At 34.4% G+C, this 25,473-nt stretch overlaps 2 pseudogenes; both read left to right on the top strand.

Annotated features, from left to right (window-relative positions):
- The first annotated feature begins 7,711 nt into the window (after positions 1-7,711).
- On the top strand, positions 7,712-23,324 carry LOC105108099 (DNA-directed RNA polymerase V subunit 1-like; annotated as a pseudogene).
- LOC105108131 (putative L-type lectin-domain containing receptor kinase V.1) lies at positions 21,220-24,845 on the top strand (annotated as a pseudogene).
- The last annotated feature ends 628 nt before the right edge of the window (positions 24,846-25,473 follow it).

Raw genomic sequence — 25,473 nt, forward strand, 5'->3', positions numbered from 1 at the left:
ATAGATATTGTTAGATGATTTGCCTTTGATTGGACTGAAAGGTCCAGCACTATAACACTGGATTGTGTAGCAAAGATAAATTATATGACCTGCCTTTGATTGGACTTAAAGCCAAGTACCACATGCCATACCATTTTTCTTCCATCACTTTGGTATGATTTTTTGAATTCAAGGTGAATGGTGGAAGAGTTTGGTTAGATTTTTTTTTTTTATTGCTTATGTTCCTTGAGCTGGGAAAATATCAGAATATATGTTTGAATTATCACCCTAAAGAACATGAAAGAGAATCCTGAAATTGAAATTGTTGGTTCGTATCAATGTCGAAGGGTCAACATGACTCACGAGAAGGGGACATCTATGGCTATTCCCAAATCATTAGACGAGTTGAAGAAAGAAATATGGCCATATAAATGGGGTTTATAACTCAAAGTAGCCTAAGCTTTATGGCTTAAACAAGAAATCCAGTACAAGCTTTCTGATCATGTTGAAATGGCTACCTTGGATGTGTGCCTGCGTCACTGTGGATGGAAGGGCCACCCACAGAGAAAACTGCAGCCCATCAGGTGGCTTGTCACAAAATAGTGTGTTTTGAATTGACTCCATTATAGTTTTCAAAAATAAGATTTTCCATGGTGCACAGTTTCTTTATAATTTAAAAGTGAAGTAGACGAGTGCAAGTCAAGTGGGCTGGGCTAGAATCGTGGGACAAATGACTGATCAGCCATGGAAATGACTACCTATGGAGCTCATGGCTGATGGCAAGCTCATTGATGTTCTTTCTGGGAATGGGTATAGTCTTCACGTGACAGACCAATACCTGCAGTGCTTTTCCTATTGATTATCATGTGATGATGTGAAAGCTTCAGTTCTTCCCAAATATTGTAATGAGTGGCATCTTTTGCAATGGTGGGTTCGATTTCAGCCTATGAAAGGTAGCAACAGAACCTAGCTAGTTCTTCCATGGCGCTGGAGCTCGCTTTCAAGAGACAACTTGATGATAGAGGGACTTGTAGAGCAAGCCTATGGCCAACATGGGATTTTTTTGTGTGGCAAATTAATGGGTGCTGAGCCATTTTTGGCATTAACTTTGCCACTGAAACCAGCCCCATATGTTCCCAACACAGCCACCCTTCACTTGCAGGCAATAGCCTTGGTCCTTGGATTCTCTAGAAATTCACTTTAATGGAAGATGATCCCACCATTAATGAAATTAATATTGTTTTCTCCATAAAAAAAGGGAGAAGAGTGTGAAATTGTGGATTCACTGTCATCCCAAGCTTTGAACATTATTTTTATGATATGCATCAAGGAATTTACAGGCTTGATGAAATACTAATGTAGGGGGGCTACTTTTTTATGGCCTTGAGACTTGAGAGGATGCATGCAGTGTGATATTGGAGGGCCATATGCTGAGAATTCTGCAACTCATCAGGTGGCCTGTCTCCCAGTAATGTTTTCTGAACTGACTGCACCAGAACGATGGAACTAGCTAGAGACTTCATACACTGTAATGAATCATAACTCGACTGTTGAAGATTCTATTCCATGACGCACCTTGTTTTCAATTACAGAGTCTATGACTTGAACATAGTTCTTTTCCTCAATTTTAATTTTCTTCATCTAGAGAATTCTAGGGTATACAAGACACTCTTAAGGCAACGCATCATGAAAAAGAAAAATTATAACTTGTTAGTATTTAATTTTACGAGGAGGAGGAGGAGGAGGAGGATACGAGCCCTGCGAAAGCAAAAAACTAGCACAACCTAGGAGCCAAATCCAAGGGAATTGAAGCCCATGAAACTTGTCGTAAAAGAAGAATATTAGATCACCTATCGATAACAAATTAGGGTTTTAAGAACATCCAATAATTTTCATAAAAAAAAACCTAGAAAAAAAAAAAGAGATGACTAATTTTGGTCGCTTAGATCCATTTTGGAGCCATTCTGTGGTGCAATCCCATGAAACACAGAGATCACTTGTTTCCACAGTTGCAACCATCATCACCTGCAGCCATAACAGAAGAGAAAGAACTGGAAATTCTGCTTCCTTGTCTACAATATCTTCTTTGGCTGAAACTCAAGACAAACAACCTTCTCCATCATGCTTGTTATGAAAAATGGCAGCCATTACACGATTTGTTAGAACTTCTACAGCCTCAAAGACAGAAAGATTTTATAAAAGAAGACAACACATATTGTTATTTCTCCCTAAGACATGAAGCTGCAGGCAGGGAGGAGTAATATAAAATTATGTTTAGAGAATCACTCACGAATTAAGTTTTTTAGCTATAATATTATAGGTTTAATGTTGAAACATTAAAAATATGAGTTTAATAACTTTCACTTAATAATGATTTTTTTATAATTAAACTTGGATTTTTATTTTTTTAATAATAATTCAGTTCATTGGTTAAATTAAATAAATAAGTTAATCAGTTAAGAAATGATCGGCCAATTCAGTAAGTAAAATATAATTTTTATTTAAATTATTATTTTCTTGCAATAGTTTAATTCTTTAATTGTCTAGAATGTGATGTCTATAAAAAAAACTTGTAATTCATCATTATTAAGTAGCACACAAAAAAAGATAATAACTAAGAGAGTTTAGAGAGAAACACTATAAAAATATGTTTTCCTCTCAATCTTCTTCTTATTATTAAGTTTTTGACTTTGCATTCTTTTTTTTATCTTATATCACACATATCTTTCTTCTAACAAGTAGTATCAAAGTTTAAAATTGATTATTTTATTATTATTTAATATGGTCAATCCAAACTTCTCATTTCAATATCATAGATTGATAAAAAAACAGCTATGAAACTTAGTGCATTCGAGTAAAAGCTTGGTTAGATTCCCTAGACATGTAGGTGACTGTTGAAAAAGGCTTTAAGAAGCCTATAAATGGAGCAATGTTGACTTTAGTTTAAAGAGAGGCTGTACAAAAGACACAAAGAAATGATCAATAATCAATGACAATTATCCACCAATGTTTGGATGATGCCACTTTTAAAATAATGACCAACACAATAACCATCGAGTAAAAATGAGAAGTTTTGCTAGAATCAAATTGAGAAACTAATAATGTGAGAAAGATATGTTTACAAAAGCTATATGGTGACTTTGAAAAGCTACATGTACTTGAATTAGAAAATGTTTTAGAATACTTTGCAAGAGTATTGACTATATTCAATCAAATAAAGATATATGAGAAGAAAATTGAAGAGACATATATGGTAGAGAATATCTTATGTTAACTATAAAAGAAATTTCATTATATGATGGTCACAATAAAGGAGTTACAAAATATAAATGTTCTTTTAATATAAGGTCTCATGGGAAAATTACAAGCTCATGAGGAAAGTATTAATGAGATTCAACAAAATGTAGGTGTACAAATAATTTTTGCAATACAAGATAGTTTTGGATATTTCTAAAGGGTTAGGGACGTGGACAAAGCAAAGGAAAAAAAAAACAAGATAAATTTAAAAGAAAAGGTCGTGAAAACTTTAACAAGTCAAACAATCAACTATGTGAAGCAAATCGGTCGACTAGATATAATAACAATAACAATTTGAAATTCAGTTGTGACAAATCAAAAGTTAATTATTATAATTGTCAAAAAATAGGTCATTATATTAAAGGTTGCTGAAGTTCGATCAAAATGGCTGGGGGAATGAAAATCTAGTGATAAAAAATAAGAAAGAAGCCATTCTATTACCAGTGATGAGAGAATTGAAGACAAAGAAGATGCGATATCTAGATAACAAAGTCAGTAACCATATGTGTAGAGACACAGACGAGTTCATGGAGATTGACGAGACAATTAGAGGTAGTGTCACCTTAAAAGATGAAAGTCATCAATTTATTGATGATGTCTATTATATACCAATGTGAAAGGTTACACATTGAGCTTAGGATAATTGTTGGAAAAGGGGTATGAAATTAAGATGAAAGATCATACTTTGACATTACTTGATACTAAAGAAGCTATAATTGCAAAGGCAACCATGATAAAAAAATATATATAATATTCTTGCTAAACATAGAGATGGTATGCGTAAATGCCTAAATACATGTGTAAAGAATAAGACTTGGCTTTGACATATGAGATTTGGACATATAAACTTTAATAGTTTGAAGATTATGGCATAAAAGAAGATATTAAATGATCTAATACATTTAAACCAGTTGTATGAAGGATATTTAGTGGGCAAGCAATATCGAGCTTTTCAAAAAATTCTACATCAAGCGCAAGTCAATCCCTACAAGAAATTCATGTCGATATTCGTGATCTTATTAAACCATGTTCATTTGAAAAACATATGTATTTTTTATTTTTCATTGATGATTATAGTAGAAAAACTTGGATATACTTCTTAAAAGAAAAGTGTAATGTGTTTAATTGTTTTAAGAAGTTTACACCATTAACAGGAAAAAAAAATTATTATACTATAAAATCACTTACAACAAATTATTTAAAACGGTGAACCAAAGTTTATATGTCACTATTTGTAATATGACCAGATGAATGTTAAAGAGATGAGTTTGGGAAAGACTTTAAATTTTCTTTATAGTTAAAACTATGTCAAAATTATCTCTTTTTCTAGGCAATTTTGACAAATATTTTTAAGGTAACTTTTAAAATAAAAGGATACAATTTTCTAGTTTAAAAATACACAATTCTATTTTAAGAAGAGTTTTAACGTACACAACTTTTCATCCACACCCTAGCAAAATCAAATCTTAAAAATCCTATATTATCCCCAACAATCAACCTAACAAATAAGAATACAATAAGGTTGGTTTAGTCAAATTTTTTGGGCAACAAAACTCATGACTTACAAACAAAATAAGTCCAATGTCCTCCGTGTGGCTATTTAGGCCACACATTTATGTTGTTATATATATTTTAATGATAACAATAATATAAAAATTAAATTAATAATATGTTTAGTTAAAACTAAATTTTAAATATGTTTATATAAACATCATGTTAACAATCATGATAGATTTAATGAATAAATCAAGAAAAAGTCTAAAAAAAGTATATTAAAGACTTATAATTAAGCATTTATTTTAATATTTTATGTAAATCTATGTATCTCAAGTTGATAATACAAATTAAAATGAATGTACATATATTTACTATGCATACACTTATAATGATTAATTAAAAACTTGATAGAAAGTTCTAAGAATTCAACTAGATATAAAGTGATAAATTTGAAATTTTGCATAAACAAGTTAACCATTTGTTTATTAGTGATGAACAATAAGGAATTTTCTAGAAACTAGTCAATCAATTGACTTGACCAATTTAAACCGGTCAACTATTTCAATTATCAGCGGAACTATAATGACTATAAACAACTAATTTTTGCTAAAAACATATACATAGCTTCTTTAATTTTAAATTTAATGAGAGAATCTAAACCTACAACATACACAAGATATTTTAAGAGCAAAACAACGTCTAAATTATAAATCATTGATTATACTTTAATTGATATTATTATACCTTCATATCATAGCACAATAGTATTTTATCACATTCTCACTATACTTAAATACTTGTAAATTTTTTAAGTGTTATCTTATGAGATACAGAAATATTATAACTTTGAATTGTGTTATCCATTTTATATAGATAGTTATTCATGATAACAACAGCCACCTTTAAGAGTTATGTATAAATTTTTGATACTAGTGATGTAATTTCACAAAGAAAAAACCTTGAAGAAGACATTTTCAAATGGAATAAAAATATTGAAAAGAAAATACATCTAAGTGGAAGAAAAATCTTGAAGATAAAATATCTTTGAGTGGTGTAAGAATCTTGATATGGATTTATTAAGTGGATATCATACCCGTGAACTTTGACTAGTGAAGAAAAACAATTCTAAAAAATGATTTGGAATTTGAGGTATGAATGTAGGCCTATCGAACCATGTTAAAAATTAAGTTTGCAAATTCTTTCCCTTACATATTTATCTTAAATACTTTAATTATATTGTTGATTATCATGTTTATTTGAATTAATTTATATTATTTTGTCAATATTAATAATACATTTCATTTAACCTATATTAAGTGATGAATTAGTTTCTTTCCATCACATCATTTTGGCTTTAATTTTATGAGAAAAAAATAATACAAGGAATTCTTGAGAAAATGTATTAATATTGAGTTACTTTGAACAATAATAACAAAAAATAGTATTTTTTTAAATATATTATTGGAACCTAAAAAACAATGTAAGTATTTCCTCTTCATTTTTATGTACTATCAGTTGATTGATATTATTTTAACATGATGACATGCATACCAAGTACCTAGTTCAGATAAAGTTTCATATTAAGCAATTTAAGAGTTTACTCACTCAAATTCAATTAATTTAACCGTTTAATTTATAGTTAATTATTCTGTTCAAAATATGTTCAAAATATATGTAATGTTCAATTTGATTTTTTCTTTCATTTTAAAATAATTTTTATTTTGATTTAGATCAACTTAAATTGACATATCAAATCTATAACCCAAGTCTTAGACTTAGACCGGGTTATAGGTCATACCATATTTTATATTAAACTTGAAACTTTTATAGTCTGAAAACTAGATTATTAACTTATGTTATACTATAAGTCAAATCAATTTGTTTAATATAAAAAAATATTTAGATATTGCTAATATTTTTTATAGTAGAAGAAAATAGGGGTTAACCCAATATGACCCGGTAAACTTGATGGATTTAAAGATAATTAAGATGATCATTAAAAACGTAGTTTGACAAAAAAAATTTGAAAACAAATTTTTTCTTAAAAAATTATTGAGATGAAAAAACCGATAGATCGATTCAAATAAACTTAGATTATCTTGCCAAATCTATGAATCAGATAATAAGATTGAAATAGTCTATAAAAAGCAAACTAAAATAAATTATAAGACTTAATTTCTAATTAATCTAATATTAAAAGATAAAATTAAAATATAAAACACTATTTAAAAAAGACAAAAAAATAATAATTCAAGTTAATGGAGTTAGCGTGACAAGTTTGTAACTCGAGTCACATGATAAAGATAATTTCATATAAAATAAATTAAAATAAATTATAAAAAATTAATTTTCAATCAATTTAATATAAAAAATAACATTAAAAAACATAAAAAATGATAAGAATCAACCTGGTTTATTCTGTCAAACCTGTAATCCAAATAACAAGATAAATAAACTCATAAAAAATAAAGTGAAAATATTATAAAACTTGATTCTAAATTATTAAATAATAAAAAATGATTTTTTTTTAAAATTTAATTAAAAATAATAAATACTAAAATTATATTTTAAACCTAAAATTCTGTGGTGTTTAGATATATAGTTGTGGTTGTTTTTGAAAATATTTTTTTATTTAGAAATATATTTAAATATATTTTTATTTTTAAAAATTAATTTTAATATTAATACATCAAAATAATTTATAAATATAAAAAATATTAATTTAAAATAAAAAATAAAAAAAATTAAATTTTTTGAAAATATTTTTGAAAGGGAAAATAAATAGAAATAAATGAGACTAAGCAAATATAATATTAAAAAGAAAAAAACAGTGTTCGTGCTTTGTGAGGAATAGCAAATTCCATTTCTCAATCAGCTCCTGTTAATTAATAATTAATTAATGTTCCATGAAGAATTACCCGAGCACCATTTTTACTGTAACTTCTCTTCTTCCACCCCCACCCCCACCCCCCCTCAGCAGTCTCTAAACAAAGCCAGGTCAAAGCAATTCACACACAGAGAGAGTACAGCAGAGGCAGAGACATTGACGCCCATTTTCATGTTTTCTCCTTTTAGGCACGTTTTAAGGCTCTCTTTTATCCAGGTACCTTACTGTGCAAAACCCTTTGGCCTATTTTTTCTTCTTTGCATTTTAATGGGTTTAAATTTTAGCGTTTTGGGTCACAATTTTGAAGTCAAAGTTAGAGCAAGGGAGACAAGTTTTCAGGTGGGTCTAATTTTGTTGATGCATTTTGGGTTTGGGAGCTGAGAAAGAGAGGGAACTTGAGTGCAGGTTTTGAAATTTACTACTATTTGTTTTTGGTTTGAAGTCCTTGGTTGTGAGAAAGAGAGGGAAAATGAGTGAAAGTCTTGGGATTTTTTTTTCCTGGTTTAAGGTATTAAACAGAAGAATAAAATGTGAGGCCTTTTTTGGGGTTTTGTTGCTTTTTTTGGTCGAATTTCTTGCTTCATCTCTCCTCTATCTCTAAGTTTATGGTAAATGCATTTTTGGTTTGTTTTGTGTTCTTGGGTTCTGATTCTTTGGGGTTTATATTCGTGTTTGACAGAAGCGAGAAGTGAAGTAGAGGCGAAAATGTAGAATTTCTCAGGTAATTTGGGTCATGATTTCTAACTTGTCTAATTTTTATTTGTTCTTGCATGACTCTCTCTGTGTATGGTTTCTGAGAAAGCTGAGGAATTGGAAAAGAGAGGACGGAAATGATTTTTTTTTTTTCATGCTCTTTGGTCATGCGTAAAGGGAACTCAAAAAGAAAAAAGGATCACTATTTTTTTTTTTGTTCTAATTTAGCCTTTTTTTGGCCTTTCACTTTTCGATGTTGTGTTGTTTTTTCCAAATAGATTTTTCTTTTCAATAAAAAAATACTAGACTTGTTCTTTGATTTTAGTTTTTCTTCTTTTATTCTCCCCTCTCAATCCTTTAATTCCAAAATAAAATGAAATGTCATAATATTCAGTATTGGAATTTCTGTAAACTACTGCTGTGTTTTGTATATTTTCTATGATCTTGCTCCAAGGAGTTGAGCACTCCTTCACGAATCCCTTTTGTTAGCAACATCTTTATTCTTTGTTTAATTTTTGGATTTCGCAATGCATTCTTTTTTCAGATTTCTATGCATGATAATGTCTATGTTTTTTCTATTTTAATTAGCGATATCTTCTCATTCACCTTTTTCATTTGTCATTTAGAAGTTGAATATTTATTTTGGTATTTTGGAGTGCTCTTGTCTTTTGTGTGATCTGACTTCTTCTTGGCAATTATGTTAACAGCATAGGTTCAGGTAACTGTTAATGAAATATGGATGAAATTCATCAATCAAGCATTTTTGAAGGGGAGATAACAGGAATCAGATTTGGTTTGGCATCTCAGAAGGAAATCGTAAGTAGTATTCCTTCTCGGTTGCTTACTTACTCCTGTTATTTAAGATATATCATTGTTGTAATGGTCTTTTTGAATCATTGTTTTAAGTAACATTTGAAGTTAAAGATACTTTTGGTTGCTAACAGGTTACCTTTAAAGTCTATTCGAGAATTATTTCAAGGCATCAGTTATGACTGATAATGTTTTAAGGATGAGTGTACCATGTTAAGATCAATAATCCAATTTTGATTAAGAGGTTTTGACTTTTCTGCTTGTTTGTCAAAGATTACAATTTCTTTCAATTTGGCTTTGACTGTATTTATAGTTTCAAATCCTTTGATTGTTTGAAGTTGATATTTGTGCTTAGTTTGTTATTATTGATTGGTCAACAGTGTACAGCATCAATCAGTGATTGCCCTATTAGCCATTCCGTTCAGCTGACTAATCCCTTCCTTGGTTTGCCGCTTGAATTTGGAAAATGTGAATCTTGTGGCACTTCTGAACCAGGACAATGTGAAGGTCAATTACTTTACTTCCTATCTGATGCATGCATATATATATATATATGTGTGTGTGTGTGTGTGTGTGTGTGTGTGTGTAACTGTCTTATTTGATTTTTCTTGAAAATAAATTTGAATGTGCTCATTTATCCTCTTTCAGGTATTTTTGGATACATTGACTTGCCGGTTCCGAGATATCATCCTAGCCACATTAGTGAATTGAAGCGAATGTTGAGCTTGTTATGTTTGAAGTGCTTAAAATTAAAAAGGAACAACGTATTCCCAATCTGAGCATTTCATCTGTTTTATAATATCTTTTCTAATTTTCAATTTTTGAATAAAACACATTGAATCTACATGTGATTCATGATTCTTAGTTTCTCTCTTGGTTTCCATCTCAGCGGAGTTCAATAGGTGTAAGAATAATAGGGTGTGAGGATAAAAGTTTTCAAGTCTTATATTTTCTTAATGTATATGTGAAGTACATTCCTTTTGTTTCTTGATACTGTTGTAAAGATGACAAAAGTGTAGAAAGGGAAAATGATGGTTGTGAATAGCATAAGCATTTAGAACCCAATCAGTTATTACGGGCTGATAAAATGATGAATTATCTTCTAATAGCAATGAATGATGTTTAGAGAAGTGTAAAACATGACCTAACATGAAGAAAAATTTAAGAACACGCACCTCTGTTTTTGTGACGCCTCAATCAGTTAAAATGGTATCATAGTGCACGTTATTCTTAATGCTGTTTGACAATATGCCTCTTCTTATTTTTCACACTGAGTTTATAATTCACGGATTCAAATCAAGAGCAATGGTGTTGCTGAACGGTTGCTTTCATGCTGTGAGGTGAGTATAGAGGTGCCAGCTACTCTTCGCTCTGTGTGTAGAGATATGCACTAGTGTATGCTCTGCTTACTAATTCTGAACAGGTGCAATGCTTTAAGTTACTGCATTAATATTATTCATAAACAAGCTTGCTTTAAATTGCTACCCCTTCTCTCAGACTGCTTTGCTGAATGTCTGCCACTGCATTTGTTAGGGTCCCATTGTGTTTCTACAGTTTTAAGCTCCCTAACTTTTACCTTTATTGCATATTACTTGGACAACATACAAATAACTGTTCCTTATGTTTAGAAGAAGAGAAAATTGGTATATAAGAAGGAAGTTGCAATTTTATAGAGCAAAGGAGAGTCATTAGGTTATTTTCTACCCTTTTGACTCTTATTAGTTTAGCATTTTTTTAGTGATGCAGCCGGAATTATGGCTGTTCTAGGTTGTGAATGTAGCTGGATCTTTCTTTTCTGGATTCCCGGATTACATATCTTTTAGATCTTAACTTGTATATCTTTCCCTTTCTTTGTTTGTTCCTTGTTCCTTGCTCCTTGTCCCTTTTTTTTTTCCTGTTTAATAGAATGCTGGAATTTCTTTTCTTTCTTTTTTGTAATTTTGGGGAATTGGTTTCATTTGTGATTTGACACACAAGATCCTCAAGTTACATGGTACACGGGGAAAAGCTTTGCTCATATCTGATTTTACTCTTTTCTTTTTGGCCCAGGAGTGTGTGCAAATTTCTGTTAGAGAGGTTGAAAATACAGATGGTGCTTGTTTCTTAGAACTAAAGCTGCCTTCTAGATCTAGACTACGCAATGGTTGTTGGAATTTCCTAGAAAGATATGGTTTTCGCTATGGTGATGACTTTACACGACCATTGCTCCCCTGTGAGGTTTGTTTCTAGTACACATGTTTTCATGTGTGATGGATGAAACTGTTGGGTTTTGTAGTCATTAATTGTTTTATGAGAATACAGATGGTTTGAACTTGCACAGTCTCTAGTTTTATATCTTTTTTGTTTCATTGGTGAAGGAGATGTTGTCTTCTTGCTGAGTTGTGCAGTCCTAATCCCCCTGATTTTTGTGCTCAGTTTTTGTCACTTTTGAAATTTTTGTGCTCAGTTTTTGTCACTTTTGAAAAGTATTCATGCATCCATGTGCCTAAAGTGTATGCATTCATGTCCAAGGGGGTGTGTGCGTTCAGAAGTGATTGGTGCTTCATATATGCACCTGCGACCATGCTTGCCAGTCCAAGAAATCTTGTTTGGTCTTATGTCTTACTGACACGACTAGGAACGAGTTACTATTTCAATGCCTCAGTTAGTGAGTTACTTACAAAGGATTCAAATTTTAGAACATTGCTTGTATATATCCAATCATTCACCTTTTCAGCATATGCTTGTTATTTTCTTGTTTTAGCAGATTGCTTCAGATTTCAGAACAGTACTCGTATGTATCAAATCATTCACCTTTCCTGCATATGCTTTGTTGTTTACTTGTTTTAGCAGATCCGGAGATCTTATTGTTTGGGATACAATAAATAAGAGGTTATGCAAATCCTGAAGAGAATTCCTGCCGAGACTAGAAAAAAGCTAGGTGGAAAAGGTTATTTCCCTCAAGATGGTTATATCCTACAACAGCTACCTGTCCCTCCAAACTGTCTCTCTGTTCCTGCTGTTTCAGATGGCATTAGCATCATGTCTTCAGTAAGCTATTTATTAACTAATTAGGTTATCGACCTTGCTGCTATGTTTTCTTCATTGACTTTTGGCTTTCATGTTGCTTTCAGGATCTCTCTATATCCATGCTCAAGAAAGTTCTGAAGCAAGTTGAAGTCATCAAAAGCTCATGGTCAGGGGCACCAAATTTTGATGCACATAAAGACGAAGCAAATTCATTGCAATCAATGGTTGACCGGTATCTTCAAGTCAGGGGTACTACAAAGACATCCCGTGATGTAGATGTGTTATGGGGTAAAAAAAGATTCCAGTGAATCCTCAACCAAAGTCTGGCTTGAGAAGATGAGGACCCTGTTCATAAGAAAAGGTTCTGGATTCTCTTCACGCAGTGTCATAACTGGAGATGCGTACACAAAAGTGAACGAAGTTGGCATTCCCTATGAGATTGCTCAAAGAATTACATTTGAGGAGAGGGTCAGTGTGCACAACATGAGGTATCTACAAGAGCTTGTGGATAACAATTTGTACCTGACATGCAGGGATGGTTCTTCCACCTATTCTCTTAGGGAAGGCTCCAATGGGCATACATTTCTACGACCTGGGCAAGTTGTACATAGGCGGATTATAGATGGCGATGTTGTTTTCATTAATAGACCGCCAACAACACACGAACATTCTTTACAAGCGCTGTCAGTGTATGTACATGATGATCATATGGTGAAGATTAATCCTTTGATATGTGGGCCCTTAAGTGCTGATTTTGATGGCTATTGCGTTCACCTTTTCTACCCCCAGTCCCTTGCTGCAAAAGCTGAAGTCTTGGAGCTTTTCTCAGTGGAGAAACAATTGCTTAGCTCCCATAGTGGCAATCTGAATTTACAGCTGACAACAGACTCACTTTGTCATTAAAGATGATTTTCAAGGCCTGCTTTTTGGACAAATCAGCTGCACAGCAACTGGCAATGTTTGTCTCACCTGATTTGCCACAACCAGCTTTGTTGAAGGTCAATTGTATTCGCCCATACTGGACAGCCCATCAGATTCTCCAAATGGCTTTACCAACATGCTTCAACTGCAGTGGAGAGAGATTCTTGATCAACAATAGTAATGTCTTGAATGTTGATTTCAACAGGGATGTTGTGGCATCAATGATTAATGAGATTCTGATCTCAATTTTCTTCGAGAAAGGTTCTGGAGCAGTGCTTAAGTTCTTCAACGCCTTGCAGCCCTTGCTAATGGAAAATCTGTTCTCCGAAGACTTTAGTGTTAGTTTGAAAGATTTCTCCATCTCCCAGACAGTCAAACAAAGTATCCAAGAAAGTTTCAAGGTGATTTCTCCTTTCCTTCGTAACTTAAGATCCACCTACAATGAGCTGGTTGAGTTGCAAGTAGAGAATCACATCCAGGATGTGAAAAAGCCAGTTAGAGAATTTATTTTAACTTCCTCTGCCTTGGGTTATTTGATTGACTCTAAGAGTGATGGGGCAATTGCTAAGCTTGTTCAGCAAATTGGCTTCTTGGGCTTGCAAGTTTCTGATAGGGGAAAACTTTATTCTAAGACCCTGGTTGAAGACTTGGCCTCCCATTTTCAGAGCAAGTATCCTACCAATTTGCTTAATTATCCTTCTGCCCAGTATGGCTTGATTCAAAGCAGTTTTTTTCATGGGTTGGATGCGTATGAGGAGATGGCTCATTCCATTTCTACTAGAGAAGTCATTGTGCATTCATCAAGAGGGTTGTCTGAGCCAGGAACATTGTTCAAAAACTTAATAGCCATCCTCCGAGATGTGGTAATTTGTTATGATGGCACTGTAAAAATGTCTGCAGCAATTCAATCTTCCAATTTGAGTATGGTGTGAAGGTGGGAGCTGAGTCCCAAAGTTTATTCCCTGCTGGTGAACCTGTTGGCGTGTTAGCTGCCACTGCAATGTCCAATCCTGCATACAAAGCTGTTATTGATTCTACTCCAAGTAGCAATTCCTCGTGGGATATGATGAAGGTTGTCATTTGCTTTTTGCAAATTCTTCATCCTTCGAGAAGTTAGTTTTGCCATATTCTATGGTGTTATGCTACCTATATTTCTCAACATTATATTTCTCTGCGGGAAATACTTCATTGCAAAGTTGGTTTCAAGAATAACCAAGCTGATCGCAGGGTAATTTTACACTTTAATTACTGTGGCTGTGGAAGAGAGCATTGCCAAGAAAAAACAGCATTTTTGGTCAAGAATCACTTGGAAAAAGTCAGTCTTAAAGACGTTGCCAGGTGTTTTATGATTGAGTAAGTTCTGCCCTTGTAGTTATATATTTTTTTTTTGCATTCTTCTTTAGGAACAAGTGAAAGGATGCATGTTGCCTCATACGCTCTTGTCCCTTTTCAATGATATTGTGCTGCATCTTTGGATGCCCCATTTTCAAACTGTGCATCAATCTTTTCTCTATTTATTCTCCTGTTTATTTTTTTTATAGACCCTATGTTTGCTTCTTTTTTTCTGTTTTCATTTATTCTGTTTTATTTCAACAATGGGATGTTTATCAGTAAAATATGCTTGATATAAGATTAAGAGTTGTGATGGTTTCTTACCAGCAGATACAAGAATCAACAAAATACCAGAAAGTTTTGGAAGTGATGCCAGCCTTGTTGGTCATGTTCATCTTGAGAAGGTTACTGCACTTGTTTCCTGATGCATTGCAAATATTCTTGTAGGGCATATTTATCTACAAAGTCATTGGTTTGCTTGTTAAAACTTATTTCTTTTGTTAGTAATTGAAGCTTTATTTTATGTAGAGGATTTTGCATGAGTTGAACATTAGTGCTCAGGAGATTCTTGAGAAGTGCCAAGAGACTGTCAACTCATTTCGAAAGAAGAAAAAAGTTGGTAATCTTTTTAAGAAGACAACGTTGTCTCTCAGGTTTGTTTCTCAATTTAGTCTGAATTTGTATTGTAAGTCATTTATTGTGATAATGAAACTCCATGTTTCTTACAATTAATTTTCTGAAATGAGATGACATGCTTCCTGAAAGAAGTGAGTCTTCAAATATTTGGTTAATTGGATTGCTTATTCATATTTTGTTAAGATTGGGTTTTTAGCTGTCTCTCATTTACTTGATGAATGATGATTGATTGATACAACTGTCAAATAAAATATATGGTTTACCTCTGAAGTGAGATGATAATCATGTCATGTTGGAGAGATTGAATGGAGAGATGCATATACATTCATCAAATAAATTATATGGTTTGTGTTAGAACTTAGAAGTGAGATGTTAAAGCTTCCCAAATACAATGAGAAGTACAGCCCTGAGATTCTGATGGGGGGACTGCATAGAAAATGGGAAGGCTTTGCATGTTTTTTTTTTTTTTTTGTATCAAGATATAAGTTGTAGAATCGAATTTTTGATATACTGTTGCCTATAAATTTCCCTCCTTGGCATGGGATTACTTTGTTTCATTTCAGCTGAAGTTCATAGTGGCCAGAAATCTATACCACATGAACTGCTAGCTATGGTTGTGTATCTTGAGTTGGTTGCTTTTGTGTCTTTTGATCATAACAGTGCACTAGCTAGATTGCCTAAACTTAAACCCAATCTGTCTTTGGGTACCAATACACTGTTAAAGAGGGTTTGGAAGAAGTTAATGCTTAATGAGGTGAAGAAGAGAAGAACTTAGGTGTTATGCGTGTAGTTTGAGCTCAAATATCCCGAGTCGAGTCTGTTCGGGATTACAACATTGCGTGAGCCAGATTGCCAAAATTAATGACAATATGTAGCTTAGGTGCTATTTCAAGGTGAAAGTTTAAACTTCACAAGTACTTGTGTAAGTTCTATTACATTGCCGCCAGAGGTTTATATGGCTCACTTTCTTAGAATGCTTACCTATAGTTGCTCTCTTTTCATGTTTATACTTTATTGTTAGCTTGCATATAATATTACAAGAAACACTATTATTTATGGCTTGAAAACACCAGTTTATTTCTATCTTTTATTTTGTGCTTCTTTCTTGGCAGCAAAGTTGTTTATGTGCTTGAAATGACTAATCATCTCTCTGATTTTGTTCTCTTTCTTGGCAGTGAATGTTGCTCTTTCGAGCAATGCACTGATGAATTGCTGTGCCTGATGTTCTTCTGGCAAGATGCAAATGATGTTCATTTGGAGAGGACTTCAAACATTCTTGCTGATATGATTTGCCCAGTTCTGCTGGAAACAACCATCAAAGGTATGCGATAATTTTTTTTTTTTGTCATGAAAAATATCTGCTCGTGTTCCTTTAACCTGTATTGAGCAGATATTTTTAATAATTATATTCAGGAGTTTGGAATTGCTACTCTTCTCTTATCTTTCTTTGGAAGTTTATTTTGCATAAAATTTTTGAGATGCCTCGTTCATCTTTTTTTTTTTGGTTTGACAAAAAGCACAAGGAATAATGTACAGAAAGGCTCCAAGAGAACATGTTGCAACTCTATCAATGCATGTGGTTCTTAGGCCATTGCATGCATACACCGATGCCCCTCTCCTCAATGAGAAAAAATGTAGCAAAATTCACAGGTTTTAAAAGTCAATGAGTAGAATCAGATAATTGTTGTTTGGCACCCATGATATTTTTTTTAAGTTTCTGTCCCTAAAATTTCTCCAAAGAAATTGTTTTATGTTTCTTTATTCAAATAACTGGCGTGAAAAAGAGTAATTTCTCTTCAAGCTATAACACATCTGCTTTTCATGAACATCTGTTCATCTCTCAGGAAGCATGAGAACAGAAGAAGCCATGTCATTTCATTTGCAAGGAAAAAAAAATTAAGGATCAACTTTCTTAGCAATGACAGTCATAAGTTTGATTTCATCATCTTCCTACTCATAAACAACTATGATAATTCCTTTTCGTTCAATGTGTTCTTTTGTCCTAAAAATAGACCTAAAGGTTGCAATAGAGCAAGATATTGCTGCATACTGGTGCTCGTGTCCTTGACCCTTCAATGGATAAACCTTCCATCTCTATTTTTGAAGCTTTATAATTCAACTAAGTGTTTATTTCTATTCAGCTCTAAACATATCCTTTCCTCATATACCAAAAATTTGCATATGGTAATAGAATTTTATTTGATTGTTCTCATGAACATTATGTTAAAACATATTATTTTGATTCCTCCATTAAGATGATGTCGAGAAGAGATGTTTCTTATATAAATGTCATAATGCAGAATTTTGCTGCAGGACTGTTTTTACATTTTTTTCACAAAAGCATCTGCAGTATTATTATTTTGGTCAATATTTTTAATAAGAATTATGTAATCCATTCTAGGAGGATTCACCCTCATTCACGACTGCATTGGTTAGATTTTATGATTTTTCAAGGTGTCATTCAGTGTCGTGAAGAAGTTAAACATAATTATTAGTTTCAATATTCATGGATATTTTAATTATTAATTTGACATTGCGAGCCTCATCAACACATGGATATACAACCATTTTCCACATTTAGATTTTTCTGAGTTGCCATTGAAAAATGATTTGCCGCCTCTGTAATCAAAGAATATCCCCTTCTCTTTCTATGATAAACATTAAACAATAAGCATCACCTTAATATATTGGATCCATAAATGTGGCATGAAAGTGATTTCCATTTTGTTTCCTTTCCAACTCTAAGTAACACACACACACACACACACATGATTATTATTATGTTTTAAAAAATCTCCCAAGGTTTCATTGCCTGCAATTTATTTTTTAATCATATTTATGTGTTTTATCATTCATGTGGTGTGCAATTTTTGCCCCATCTTAAATATGATAGTGAGTTTGATTACCTTGGCCAGCGAAATATCTATAAAGCTGTGCAAAGGAAACCTTTTCCTTCAACATAATTCTGTTTCCTTTCTTCCATATAATTATTGAGAGATTTAACTGAAAATCCATCAGTGTTCAAATGTGGTAACACTTTATATCAAAAGATGAGAATCATTTGGGACATACTCTGAATTAACGCTAATACCTGAATAGTCATTCCTGGCCTGCTGCTGTTCTTTCCCCTTCTATCACAATATTTTTTTTTCTCTTTAATTTTGAGGAATGCAATCGATTTGCCTACTGAAATTTGAAAAGTATTAACTTTGGTACTGAAGAAATACTATTTTATTAGATGTGTGCATTCTTTTATTTATCAATATTTGTGACTGGTAATTGATGTCAAATGCCCTTTATATGATTGATCTGGGTCTCAGGTCTGTTTGTCTTCATTTAGCTTAAACCTCGTAAAATGAATTTTGTGTTTGCCTCTCTTCATTTTGTGTGCTAGTTCTTTTATCCTTATTGATCTGCTACTGTGTGAGTTTTTCTTGGATTTATCATATGAAATTTTGGTGACATGTATGTATGCCTTCTAAAACTTTCAGCATGTGTAGAATTCATTATTTACTTTGAGATCTGCTCTATCTCTGCAATTTGCAGGTGACCATCGAATTTCCAGTGCAAATATAATTTGGGCAAGCCAGGAGACAACAACTTGGATAAGAAACCCTTCCAGGACTCAAAAGGGGGCGTTGGCTTTGGATATTGTTCTGGAGAAATCTGTTGTCGAGCAAAGTGGTGATGCTTGGAGAATAGTCTTGGACTCGTGTCTTCCTGTCTTTCATTCAATTGACACCACACGTTCAATTCCTTATGCGATTAAACAAGTTCAGGAATTGTTGGGAGTTTCTTGTGCATTTGACCAAGCAGTTCAGGTAACTCAGAAATTGTTCCCGTCTGCTTGTGAAGCAGTCTATTCCTAATCATATGATGTGCATCTCCTCTTTCCTTCTCTACATTCCTCTATTTTTCAAATTGCCTTTTATGAATGCCATCCTTGCCACATGTTATGTGAATGTAACTTCAAGTAGCATGGTGATGCTGTGATATGCACTTTAAAATTATCAATAGATCCCCTCTTTATTCAGGGACATGACCAATTGTGTTTATCTGTCAGTAAATGAAAATCCAATTTTGCTTGAAATTTTCTTTGGGCATCTTTTATGAGTTATTCTTATAGGTTTATTCTAACTGCAGGGCTTGAGAGGGGTTCGAACGTCCTCTTTATGTGATAGGTGTGGCTGTCTTGGCCACTTTTGCATAATTTTTCCTCTTGTCACTAACTGATCATTGATATTATTTGGACAAGATATCTGATAATAGAAAATTTTCTCATCATTTCAATCCCGGATCATGTACAGTATGTATCTTTGGTGCATCTACATCTTTTTAATTAATGGGAGCCTATCTATAAATAGTGCAATTTTCTTCATGCGCATGTGAATGAAATTATGTTTTGTGCTAAACTGTCCCAGCCCAACGAACATGCACCCCTCTCTTTTCAAAATAATAATAATAAAGGAAGAAGATCTGGTAATGTGCATTATGATACTCTTTTGTTCAGTTAATTCATGCATGGTTTTCCAGTGTCTTTTGCACCATGAAAGGCTCAACTTGTTGATTTTGCAGTGCCTCTCATAATCAGTAACAATGGTGGCAAAAGGTGTTCTAAAAGAGCATCTCATTTTACTTGGAAACAGTATGACATGTGCTGGAAGCTTGATTGGCTTCTATACTGGGGGTTATAAAACATTATCTTGATCATTGGATATCCAAGTGCCATTTACCGAGGCCAGACTCTTTGTAAGTCTTCAGTTTGTTTCAAGTCTCTGATGGATAATTTATGTCACTCTATTAAATTATCCATCTTTATATATGGTATACAGACACCGAGGAAATGTTTTGAGAAGGCTGCAGAGAAGTGCCACACTGATTATTTATCAAGCATAGTTGCTTCTTGCTCATGGGGCAAACATGTTACTGTTGGAACAGGTTCATGCTTTGATGTCCTCTAGGACACAAAAGAGGTACTGTTTTTCTCTTCAATTGGAAAGTTGCTTTCTGGAAGCTTTTATAGCTAGATTAATTAGTCTCTGTGTTCTGCTCATCTTTCAAATTATATTATTCTCTTTTCCAGGCATGTTTGAATCCAGAGGGTGGCATAGATGTATACAGTTTTCTAAATATGGTGAGAAGTACTGCTGGTGGAGAAGAGTCAGTTACTGCTTGTTTGGGTGCTGAAGTTGATGATCTTATTCTGGAAGATGAAGACTGGAACCTGTCTCCTGAGCATCACTCTAGTTCTGATAAGCCTAACTTTGAAGACAGTGCTGAATTTCAAGACTTCTTAGGCAATCAACCTGCTGAGTCAAAGTGGGAAAAGGCTTCATCTTTAAAGGATGGGTCTTGGAGCGCTGGAAATTGGGATGTTGATAAAAATGACTCTGCAGGTAAGGAAAAACCTTGGAGTTTGGGAATGAGTTCAGCTGAGACAAATGATGGGTCCAATGGCTGGGACACTGCAGCTACCAGGAAGATAAATTCCTCCTGGAATTCAGAGAATGACGTAACTCAGTCCAATCCCTTGTCTGGTTGGGCAACAAAAAAATCTGAAACCTATAATGGCTTCGCAACTAAAGTCCAAGAAAAACCTGCAAGGTCCAATGATTGGGATGTTGGTACTGCCTGGGGGAGAAAGGCTGGAGATAACAAATTTGCAAATGTAACAAAGTCTTGGTGTGGGAAGGTAACAGATGGTGATGAATCTGAACAAAATAAAAACAAGCAACGTCAAGAAGACCTAGAATTAGGGACACATGGTTGGGATGATAAGATGTCACTGGATCAGTTAATATCTGGTTGGGCTTCTACAACTACCCAAGAGGCTACCCACTGAATCCTGCAGTTCAAAGGCTGCATGTGTTTGGGGGACAGAATACCAACGTTGATGAATAGGGAAGGAGAATCATGTTCTTCTGAACCAAGCTAAAGAGTCATCTGATTGGAATAAAAAAGGCAATTCAAATCAGACAGACGCAGCATGTGGTTCGAAGGCTGCATCCTCTTGGTGGACAAAAAATACAGATGCTGATAAACATTGGGGTAACAAGGTGGATTTGAATCAGGCAGACACATCCTGTAGTTTGGGGAGATCCAAGACACCGGATTGTGGATGGGGGGTGTCAAATTCTGGAGTTAGCAATGGAAGTGAAATGGAGAACAAGACAGAAAATCAATCTCTGTTGGACAGAGGGAAAGAGTCAGGTGGTTGGGGGAAACCCAAGTCACTTCAAATTTCACAAGGCTGGGGCTCATCCAAAGACTCAGTTAAGGCAGTTGATGGATGGGGGGTGCCAAATTCTGCAGGTGGCAATGGAAGTGAAAGGGATCAGCAATGGGGTCAGCAGAGTGGAGAATTCAAGAAAAACTGCACAGAAGGTTCTCGAGGTTGGGGATCAAATATTGGAGATTGGAAGAAAAGGAACCGCCCTTCTAAACCCCATGGGGGCTATTTACCACGACTAGGCAGCGGTTAGACATGTTCACTTCTCTAGAGCAGGATATTCTCTCTGATGTTGAGCCATTAATGCTTTCTATTAGAAGAATAATGCATCAAACTGGGTATGTTTTCTATGCTGTTCACTCATAAATTCTCCAAAAATATGCATTGGTAATTACCTTTTGCTTCATAGCACAACATATTTCTTATTGACATGGTATCCCCTTTTTATTCTTCATAAATTTGCAGTATTTATTCCCTTTTCTGCATATTCATTTTTGTAAATTTTCTTAATATAAAATTCCTTCTGAAGGTACAGTGATGGGAATCCATTATCTGCTGATGATCAGTCCTATGTGCTTGATAATGTCTTCAATTATCATCCAGACAAAGCAGTGAAGATGGGTGCTGGAATTAATCATGTCACCGTATGAATTCTGGGTGACCTGTTCCCTTGTTAGTTTTGCTTGAGCTATGTTCAGTTGTTCACTATCCCTCATGCTACACTAAGTTTAGGATCCTGTACCCATATGTCTTTTGAATAGATATATTATTAATGCTACAACTTGTTTTTTAGTGTTACTGGATAAGATGGTTGCAAGGTCTATTAATGTCCAATCGCTTTCGTTTCTCTCAAAAAAATGTCCAATTTTATCTGTTGCTTGCCTGCACTTTCAAGTTCCTTGTTATTTGATGAATTGTAATGGTGTTCTACAAGCTTTCTAGTAGTAACAATTCTGTGCATAATGATTGTGTGGTTGTTGGTCCTTATGAACAACTGTAATTCTACACTACTGCATAATGTGGCTTACAGACTTTCTATTGCTGATAGTAGGACACACGATAAGGCTTTTACTAGGAAGTCACTTCTCCATCAGATTTCCTCTGATTTCAAGAGAGTTGGCTCTATTTTAGAAAGAACGATTAATTTGACTGGCTGAACTAAACGAAGTGTCTTGTTGGTGTTTTTAAATGACCTGTTATTCAGTGTTGGGATTTTTCCTGCATGAACTTGCATTCTAGTTTGACTTGGATAGTTTGCAAGGGTATATTGAAATTCAGATCAGCTTTTTACATCAATTTGTGGAAGAAGGGCGAGAGATGGTTAGATGTTTGCTAGGGTTTAAGACAACACTTGAGGGTGACATGACTTTCTGGCTCTTCACAGGCCACCAGCTGGTCATTTTCTTTGTGGACCAACCCTACTGTTTCATGCTTTTATTTATTTGGGAGGAAATCCTCTCCATTTGCATTTGTTAACATAATAATTGAAAAGGCATGGTGCATATAATATGACGCATCTTTTTACATCTTAAATAATCTGCATTTTATGTGTTATAATTACAATTGTTTTAATGTAACAGGTTAGCAGGCACAGCAATTTCCAGGAGAGCAGGTGCTTCTACATTGTCTCAACTGATGACTGCAAACAAGATTTTTCCTACCGCAAATGTCTGGAGAACTTCGTCAGGGGAAAATATCCTGACTTGGCAGATGAATTCATCGGAAAGTATTTTGCAAGAAGAGGCAATTGGCAGCGCACCCCTGCTCCAGAGGGAACCGAGGAGGAGAAACAGGCCACGTGATGTCTGAGTACAAGGGTTGTATAAACATTTTCAATTGATTTGTATATATATGAAGGTCTTTATGGTATATTTTTCTAGATGTTAATTGTAGTTGAAGGCATGCTTTCATATGAACTGGCCCCCTTTTCCCTTGCAGGTGCAGTTCTTGTAAGTGAGGTAGTGATCTAAATAGCAAGCCTTGTCTTTAACATCGCATGTGAATATCAATGTATAGAAATATCCTTTTCCCCAATTGTTTTTCCACCGTCTCATGTAATGTTCCGTTGGCATTTTTTGTCCTGGTTGTGGACTTCGTTTGGGGTCCGTTGTTTGTGGGTGCCCGGCTTTCGTAGAAGTCCATGGGAACCCGTTATTTTCGAAGAAATCAAGAATCTTGTTCTTTCTAGTGGAGAACCGATGCAGGCTTGGTTGGAATATGATGCCCTTAAATCTCTACTTAATTTAACGTTAGCTCCAATCTATACAAGCCAGCCAAACCTTCCACTCTATAGATATCTCTTTTTTTTTCTTTGATTTACGTGGGGTGTCCGGGCTAGCTTGCGCGTACTACAACTAATCCTCACGGTCCACTGAATACTCTACAAATCCAGTAGGCATGTACACGTGGGGTGTCCGGGTTAGCTTGCGCGTTGAATACTCTACAAATCCAGTAGGCATGTAAGGCACCGCGGGGGTGACATGCGTGCACGCCAGGGCTCGAACTCAGGTGCAGTGGAAGGAGATAAGCCTCTTCTATCACTAAACCAAGCTCTGGAATGCAATCTCGCTTATCGCTAAACCAAGCTCTGGAATGCAATCTCGCTGGTGTAATGTGGGTTTTCTTCCTCAGCCTGCCAGCAATATCATTTTGCCCGTGGGTTTTCTTCCTCAGCCTGCCAGCAATTACAATCTCATTATGTTTTGGGTTGGAGCTTTTGCGAAGCGTGAGAGCTTGATCTTCCAGAGCTTCCATATTTTCCTGGTAAAGAACCATAGAAGAAGGAAATGGTATTGGTTGTCGAATTGTCCATAACCGGAGTAGTTTGGGTGATCATAATTACAATCTCCATCCTCATGATTTGGAGGAGAAAAGGGGCTCTATTCTCCGAGATTGAAGAAAAGTGGGAGGTGCTGTAGGGATCTAAAAGGTTCTTATGCAAGGAGTTGTTAGGTTTTAGAGGTGTGTTGCCTGTGTCAAATGTCCAGGTTGCAGTAAAGAGAATCTCACAATTCCAAACAAGGAATGAAAGATTTTGTTGCAGAGATTGGCACCATCGGTCAGCTGCGACACCCCTACTTGGTTCGAGTTCCTGGCAATTGTCGGGGTAAAGAGGAGCACATTCTGGTCTATGATTGCATGCCTAATGGCAGTCTTGACAAGTACGCGGATCATTCTTAATTGGACTCGAAGGTTTAAAATCATCATAGATGTAGCATTAGCGCTCACATATTTGCATGCATAATAGGCATAAGTTATAATTCACAGAGATATCAAGGCTAGCAATGTGCTGTTAGATGGTGAACTGCATGGAAAACTCGGTGATTTCAGACTTGCAAGATGCAGTAAACATGAGCAGGGTTTTCAAACCACTCATGAAGCTGGCACATTAGGCTACATTGCACCTGAGCTTCCTAGAAGAGACAAGCCAACTCCAAGGACAGATATTTATGCATTTGGGGCTTTATGCTCGGAGGTTGCTTGCGGTAGAAGAAGGCTGCTGGGGCCAAAAAAAACTCTGCGAAAGGGATGTTTCTGGTGGATTGGGTTTATTAGAAACATTTCCAGCAAGAAGTCAGTTATGCATATACTGTATTTTTACTTTGAAAGCAGTAAATTCATTCCAAAATTACTATAATTAAAATTTTATTTTGTATTTTTATCTAAAAAAAAAAACATGTAACCCATTGGCAATTCTTTCATATATTTTATTTAAAAAATTTAAATCTTTATTTATTTGTATTTTATTTTGGCAACAAATTTATTTCTCTCCTTGTTATAGAATTCCTATTTGTGGCAGGGGCCTGAATTGAATATGCAATTCTGACGTGGCAATCACATCCATGCCACCGGCCACACAACACTTACTGACAGGAAAAGGCCAAAAAGACAGAAGGGCTAACTACATACAAGTACTCCAATTACCGTAAAAGTTTTAATTACATCCTTAATCTAGTAGAAGTTTCAAACACATCATTGATTTATAATTACAAGGACAATAGTCACTATCCCCGACTTGTTGGTTGGATAGATTAATCAAAATTAATCTATTTTTTTAAATTAAAAAAATATTATTTTAATTTTTTAAAATTAAATAAGTTTTTAATAGGATTAATTAAGTTACAAGCTCGCTTGAATCTTAACATAATCAACATAGGTCTAGTTATTTTCCTTTTCTTTTCCT

This window comes from Populus euphratica, unplaced genomic scaffold, assembly GCF_000495115.2.
Source record: "Populus euphratica unplaced genomic scaffold, PopEup_1.0 scaffold182.1, whole genome shotgun sequence".
Classification (NCBI taxonomy): Eukaryota; Viridiplantae; Streptophyta; class Magnoliopsida; order Malpighiales; family Salicaceae; genus Populus; species Populus euphratica.